Source organism: Hoplias malabaricus, chromosome 8 (assembly GCF_029633855.1).
Source record: "Hoplias malabaricus isolate fHopMal1 chromosome 8, fHopMal1.hap1, whole genome shotgun sequence".
NCBI lineage: Eukaryota > Metazoa > Chordata > Actinopteri > Characiformes > Erythrinidae > Hoplias > Hoplias malabaricus.
In genome coordinates, this window is record NC_089807.1 from 21,360,567 (window position 1) to 21,368,315 (window position 7,749).

General features: G+C 41.8%; 1 pseudogene; it reads right to left on the reverse strand.

The window, feature by feature from the left end:
* Nucleotides 1-3,267: 3,267 nt before the first annotated feature.
* Nucleotides 3,268-3,907, reverse strand: LOC136705037 (uncharacterized; annotated as a pseudogene).
* Nucleotides 3,908-7,749: the final 3,842 nt, after the last annotated feature.

Sequence of the window (7,749 nt, forward strand, 5' to 3'; positions counted from 1 at the left end):
ACCTACACACACACACACACACACACACACACACACACACACACTTGCAAAAAATTTAGTAGAGTATACAGCTCACCATGGTAAACAAAACCAGCTGCTCTCAGTGGCCCAAAGGCCTGCCTTACACCCATTCAAAGCATAAGAGATGAGTAAAAAAGCATGGGATAGAGAGAGAGGGGGAAACTGAGAGAGAGAGAGAGAGAGAGAGAGAGAGAGAGAGAGAGAGAGAGAGAGAGAGAGAGAAATTCCATAAATAGTGGACGAGTTGTGCGTTATAAGGTTGTAATGACTATGTTATGACACAATATGTATTGTGGTTTATTCATTATTACAGACTGATGTCCATTGGAGGTCTCAACATAGAAATAACAATGTTTGTATTGTTTTTTAATTTGTTTGGATGGTTGTAATCTCCATTATTAACCGCAGCACCTGGTAATAGCATAATTACACTCCCAGAAAACTTGTCACTATTGTAGTACCTTGCAATGTCACTGTGGTAGGACAGTGAGTGGTATGCATTACTGCCGTAAGACAAGGCAAGTTTATTTATAGAGCACTTTTATACAAAAGCAATTCAAAGTGTTTAGCACCGGAATATAACATTCATTCATTCATTCATTCATTGTCTGAAACTGCTTATCCAGTTCAGGGTCACCTTGTGTCCAGAGCCTACCTAGAATCATTGGGCACAAGGCGGGAATACACCCTGAAGGGAGCGCCAGTCTTTCACAGGGCAACACACACACACTCACACATTCACACCTACGGACACTTTTGATTAGCCAATCCACCTACCAACGTGTGTTTTTGGAGCGTGGGAGGAAACCGGAGCACCCGGAGGAAACCCACACAGACACAGGGAGAATACACCACACTCCTCACAGACAGTCACCCAGAGGAAACCCATGCAGATACAGGGTGAACCCACCACACACCTCACAGACAACCACCCGGAGGAAACCCACGCAGACACAGGGAGAACACACCACACTCCTCACAGACAGTCACCTGGAGCTGGATTCGAACCCACAACCTACCTGCTGCACCACCGTGCCACCCCTCTATCAAATTTTTTTTGTATAGCGCTTTTTACAACTGATGTCACAAAACAGCTTCACAGAATTCCAGTAAGACAAAGATTTGACATGAAATGTAAAAATCCCCAGGTGAGCCAGCCAGGGGTGACAGTGGCAAGGAAAAACTTCCTCAGCTGAGGAAGAAACCTTGGGAGGAACCAAGGCTCACAAGGGGTGACCCATCCTCCTCCTGTCAGTCTACTGGTAATAATAGTTAGGAGTCCGTGAGAACTTCAGTGTAGGGGTAGCTTCAAGGCACTTGGTGGTTGCTGGAGTGTGGGCAGCTGGTCTGAAGCATGGAGGAGGATCTCGACAGTCATCCATCAGTGTCCAGATGGAAAGGTGGGTGGTAGTTTACTCAGAAAAATGTAAAGGAATGGAATTAGTTTTGAACTGTTTGGTGTTTGTAAAGCAGAAAATGTGAACATTTACAGAGTGTCGCTCTGACTTTGACAGCTTTAACTAAAGGAGAGAACCAGAAGGACACACAGACACAGGAGCTTCCTGTAATACTGGCATCCCTCCGCTCCACCGTCAACAAACCTGAGTGATTGCGTGAAGTGGCGGATGACACCAGCCTCTCAGTTTACTATAATTCCCTGTGTCCATGGACCCCCCGGATCTTCCGCCTTTATCTATGGGGGACCATTAACTACCAAAAGATAAACTAAACAAATGAGTTTTTAGCCTAGATTTGAAGATTGCGACTGTGTCTGTGTCCCGAACATTTTCTGGAACAATTAAAAATCCAGTATTCTGTGATCTGAGTAAATGTGGAGGCTCATAATAGGCAATAGTATCTTGAAGGTATTCAGGAGCGAGCCTATGTAGAGCTTTATATGTTAATAACAGCATTTTGTAATTGATGTGGAATTTAACAGGCATCCAATGAAGTGATGATAGAACTGGACTGATATGTTCAAATTTTCTAGTTTTAGTGAGGAACCTGGCTGCAGCATTTTGAACTAGTTGAAGTTTTTCTGCTTGTTCATACTGACAGTAGTGTGTTACAGTAGTCAAGCCTTGAAGTAATAAAGAGTTGAGTTTGTTGTCTAATATTCTTAATTTTGTTATTAAAAAATCCTTAAAATCTTTACTTGTGAGTTGCTGGAATTAGTTGTTCAGAACATGCTTGATGTTTTGTAGTTCTGGAAAACACACTAAAGAGTACTCTAGGATTACTTTTATTATTGGAGATCAGCGAGGCCAGATATGCTGAGCGAGCTTTAGTGAGGGCATTTCTATACTCTATAAGGCTGTCCTTCCAGGCAGAGTGGAACACTTCCAGCTTGTTTGATCGCCATTTTCGCTCTAGTTTCTATGATCTTTGTTTTAAGGTATGGGTTTTATCATTATACCATGGGGCGAGCTTTGTAATGGTCAGAGATTGATGAGGATTGCGGTAAGATATTTATTTTGTCTATGTTAAGACCTAGTGTCAAAACTAAGTCTAAAGTGTGACTGAAGTAGTGTGTAGGCCCTGTAACATTTTGAGAAATACCAATAGAGTCTAAGATTGAGGTCACTTTCCTTCTCAAAATGGATATTGAAATCTCCTACAATTATAACTTTGTGATTGTACACAGCTAGGTTTGCAGCAAAATCACTGAATTCTTTCAGAAATTCTGAGCAAGGCCCTGGTGGTCTGTAAATGTTACATAATAAAAATTTTGTGACAGGATTTGTAATAATGGAGGAGAGAACCTCAAAAGAAGTGAAGGTGTCACAATGTTTAATACTAATTTCTAGGGTATTTTGGTAAATTACACATACTCCACCTCATTTGTCTGATAATCTTGGGCTATGTACATAATTATAGTCTAGGGGGGTGGCTTCATTTAGTGCTGAATATTCATTTGGTCTAACCCACATTTCCATGAGACAGAAAACATTGAATTTATTATCACTTATTATATAATTTATGATGACTTCTTTTGAGTTTAGTGATCTTATGTTGAGTAACCCAAATTTTAGTTCTGAGGTTTTGCTGCTATCATATGTGTTTGATTTAATATTGATTAGATTCCTGAAACAGGTTATTTTGTTGTTCTACTTTTACATTTAATTCAGGGGAAAGACACAGTCTCAATACAGTTGAACCTAGGTGACGCCTCAAGGCAGTTCGCAGACGGTTGGTTTAGCCTGTCTGTCTGCGGCCTGGTCCCGGCTCAGGATTGTCAGCGGCTGTTTACACTATACTCCGCTGACTAACTAAAAGACTATGTGCTATGCTGCAAGAAATTAAGGCAGCACCCTCCCGCATGGGGTGGATACCATCCCTACCTATAAGATGAGGCTTGCCCTTGAAACATAACCAATTGTCTATAAAACCCACTTGGTTTTTGGAACACCACTTTTTGGACATCCAGCAGTTTAACGCCGAAAGTCTGGTGTAAGCTTTAGTGCCGCACCGCATTGGGATGGGACCAGAGCAGATTACTGCTTTGGAGTTTAATCACTTCACTATTATTACCCTTAGTTACCTCAGACTGCCGCAGATGAATATCATTGGCCCCTACATGAATGACTATCCTCGAATATCTCCTATTAGCTAACAGTCTAAGGTTGCCACTAATGTCCAGCGCTTTGGCTCCTGATAAACAGTTAACTGTTACTGCTGGTGCCCCTAAAGGAGTAGCTAATTTCACATGTCAAACAATAGAGTCTCCTATAACTAGAGCACTCTTAACAGGCTCCTCAGCGGGTGCTTCGCTGAGCGGGGCAAAGTTGTTTGACACGCGAATCGGAGGAGCGTACTGTCCCGGTGGGCTAGCTTTGGCCACAGTGTTAGCATCACCCTTAGCTTTCCGGCTATGTCGCCGAGACATCACCCATTCACCCCGCTATGAGGGCTCTAACACCGGAGTCAAGGGGGTGCTAACTCTCCCTAAGGCACCCGGAGTTGCTAGCACTGAATCTCGCTGTTTATCCCTTGATAATGACAACCACTATCATTATCGCTAGAGGTGGAAAAGGGGCTTAAACTAAACATGCCACACTCTGAGCAGGATAAACAGCCAGCAGTAGCCATGGTATTGCAGGTACTTACCGCTTTTAGTTGATTTAGGAACTTACACCAGAAACGTTACTGCAGGAGCCGGTGGCAGTTTTAGTGTAATAAATAATCCTGTGGAGACAATCTAAAAAATAGATCTATGGATGGGTAGTAAGTGGTAAAAACAGAAATAAGTACAGAAATAACAGTAGAAACAAGTAACAGGAAAACCAGAATGATCAAAACAGCTTCTTCTAAACAAGTACAGGAACAACCAAAGATGCCAGATCCTCAAAATCCAACCTGAGAATATAAATATAAAATATGGCAAATTAATTTAAAAATAATGACTTAAATGTGTTTCAGGAAAATCTATAACACACAGAGTGTTTCACAGAGAATTACTGTCACCACTGGCACTATTATTTTTTTGTCGCAAAAATATCTGGACACTCCTAATTCCTGTCCACATGCTTTCATACACACACTGTCCATACTCTTCATTCCCACCACTGTAGGATAGTGTTCTCTGGATTGATAGAGCCTTGTCAAATACTTTTCAGATGACCTGGAGTAGAGGTTGTGATCCAGAACTAATCATCCAACAGCAGCATCGGATCTTACGAATGCTCTTGTGGCTAAAAGCAAACAAATCCTTACAACAAATTCCCAGTTCTAGAGTTAAGCCTTTCCTGAAAACTAAAGGCTGTTTGCTACAGTAAAGAATGGACGTTCAATCCTTATTAACAGGTTTCATTTCAGAGGACATGTTTTATAAGTGTCCTTGGGATGCAATACAATCGCTGTTTAGAAAAATGGACCCCTGACATGTTGTTAGATTATTCTCGCTCCGGATCCAGTGCAGTTTCTACTACTAAGAACTAAGCAGTGCTACTAACTACTAAGAAGTCATATATTTCAGTTTGGACCGAAAGTAAACGCCACTCTGTGCTGAGCTGAATTCAAAGTGATGTGGAAAGTTTATGGTAAGCATCAATTCTCTTAATGCCTCTGAGAGCTCTGTGGTGTTGGGGGCTGCACTGTCATTACTGTACACTGCAGTGGAGGGCTAAAGTCAGACAGCTTGAACCAATTGAGAGTGTTCCCTTCTGGTAATGAAACAGCTAACACTATAAGAACTGAAACACACCCCATTAAAAACAGCATCAGGGATCACTTCAGCGCACCCAAGACTGGGCCCATTATTCACCACCAAATGCAGTCCAGTTCCCTATTCCACAACCCTTTCATTCCTCCATCCCTCCCTCCTTCCCTCTCTCCCTCTGTCTTTCACTTTCTCCCTTTCTTTTACAAGGCAGAAGTTATTGCCATCATTTCTGCTCTTCATAAAGAAGCATTGATTTGCAGCCCTGGAGTTCCGCCTGCCTCCACTTTTGTCCAGCTCGTAAAAGCGGGAGTCTTTACAGTAAAAGGAGAGAGAATAATGCGGCCTGTTGTGGAAGAGCTGGCTTAGCCTGGCGGTCTCACCGGGGCTGGACGCTGGACTGAGCCCCTTCTGAGAGCGAGTCAGCAGAAACAGCGGGCAATTAGAGGCATTGGAGGAACATTCTAGAACAAGGCAAGGCCATAAACACCACTTATTATGAAATGTCATGAATTAGCACGATTAGAATATTTGAAGTGTAAGCTTTGGACATGCAATGAAGCAGAGGGAGAGAGGGGAGACAGGGTTGGGGCATATTGGAGAATACCCCTGACCCATGCAATGTAGAGCATAATGGCCAAGAAAGGCCTCAGGAAATTAAAAAGAAATATAGGGGTGTGCAAAAGAAAAAAAAGGGGGCTAACAGAGTGGCACTTATTAAAGTTATATGAACTGGTGCAGCCAGTTTTCCAAAGGGGATGGAATGAAAGTGGAATGAAATAAGAACATAAAGAAAAAAGAGGTTTATGTAGGTTTAATTAAGCTAGAGCACTGCTGAACAAGTTCCACCTTTCAGCACCGGCCACATTGTCTGACTGGTTTCTCCCAATGTTGCAGTGTAGCTTATAACACAAACACATGCTCCAAATAAGTTGGGACAGTACATGAAATATGAGTCAAAACTGCATTTGATGGTTTCAATTATGAACTTAATATTATATTATTAATATGTTATTACTTGTTTAATGTTCAAGAACAATATCTGTCATTGTCATATTTTCCCTTCAGTTTTTTTCAGTGTAGGGTCTGTGTGGGCTTCCTCTGGGTGCTCTAGGTTCAGTCCAATAACACATGTTGGTAGGTGGATGGCTGGTAAGTGAAACTGTCCAGTGTGTGAGAGTGTGTAAGTGAATGGGTGAGTGTGTGAAGCTTTGTGATGGACTCATGCTCTCTCTAGGTTGTGATCCTGCCCTGTGGCCAATGATTTCCACATAGGATGTGGAACCACCACAACCCTGAGCAAGATGAAGTGGTTACTGAACATAAATAAATACATGAATGAATGAATAAACATTACACGCTGCTTCTTTCAACCTGGTTTTGCAGTGGCAGAATTTTCTGCCGCCACCGTCATGTTTAACCTTCATACATGCAGCACTACTTCTATAATCCCTCCTCAGGTGCATAATAAATCATTTGCAGGATTTAGCAAAAACAGTGCCACCAGAGGGTGAGAGATCAATTTTCAACAGGATATAAGCACTGTTTTCAAATACAAAGACAACAATGTCGGTAATGCTACATATTTAAAATCTTCTCTATGTGCTGGTTTGGTTTAAATACGGGTCAAAGTGGATCTACAAATCTTGTTTTTATTTGCATTTCATATGCTATTCCAACTCATTCAGAATCGAGGTTGTAATCTCAGCTGTTGACTTAGCAGTTATTTTATCACTTTATCACAGTTATTATGTCAGTACATGGTCTGGAATGTTCTGGGAACTGTTGAAGTTGGACACCATTGTTAAACCTAATGACTGAACCGATGTCCAATCGCTATTGTTTGGGCGGAGTGATCTGTATCCAGATTAAGACTTTAGAAATTTGAGTTGTGAGTTAATTTGCACTGAACTACTGTGTACGTTTGTGTGTGTGTGTTCATGTGTGTCTGTGTGGGACGTGTCTGGTTGATCACTTCAATCTTTCCAACATGTGAAATGTAATTGAACGTCCCCTTGGGTCATGCTGGCAGAAAGTGAAAGAGTGTGAGTACGTGCATGCATGTGTGTGTGTGTGTGTGTGAGTTGGTTGTTTAGAGCAAGTCAAAGCAGGTGTCTTGGAAGCACAGGCATGGTCAAATCGATGGAAAATGATCTAGTCAAATAGAACAGTACAGAGTTCAGACTGGTGACTTCAACGGTACTTTCCCCCCTCCTCCAGTCGCCTGATCCCCAGTGAACTCTCCTGACTCCAGCAAGAAAATGTTTTTTTGTTTCTTCTTCTTCTTCTTCTACTTCTTCTTCTTCTTCTTCTTCTTCTTCTTCTTCTTCTTCTTCTTCTTCCTCCACATATGTGTTATTTCAACCTGAAGGCAGTTTAGACAGACATGTGTCGTCACTGAGTTTTCAACCAATCCATTCTGGGTAAGTATGTTATGCTAGTGTAGTGGAGTACGGACCAAATATGAATATTGGACAATGAAGGAATAATGAAATGAAAGGTTTTGAATTAAACCTTTCTCACTCTGACCAGGACTTTCGTCTGGTCCCGAAGTCAACATTCCACAGGAC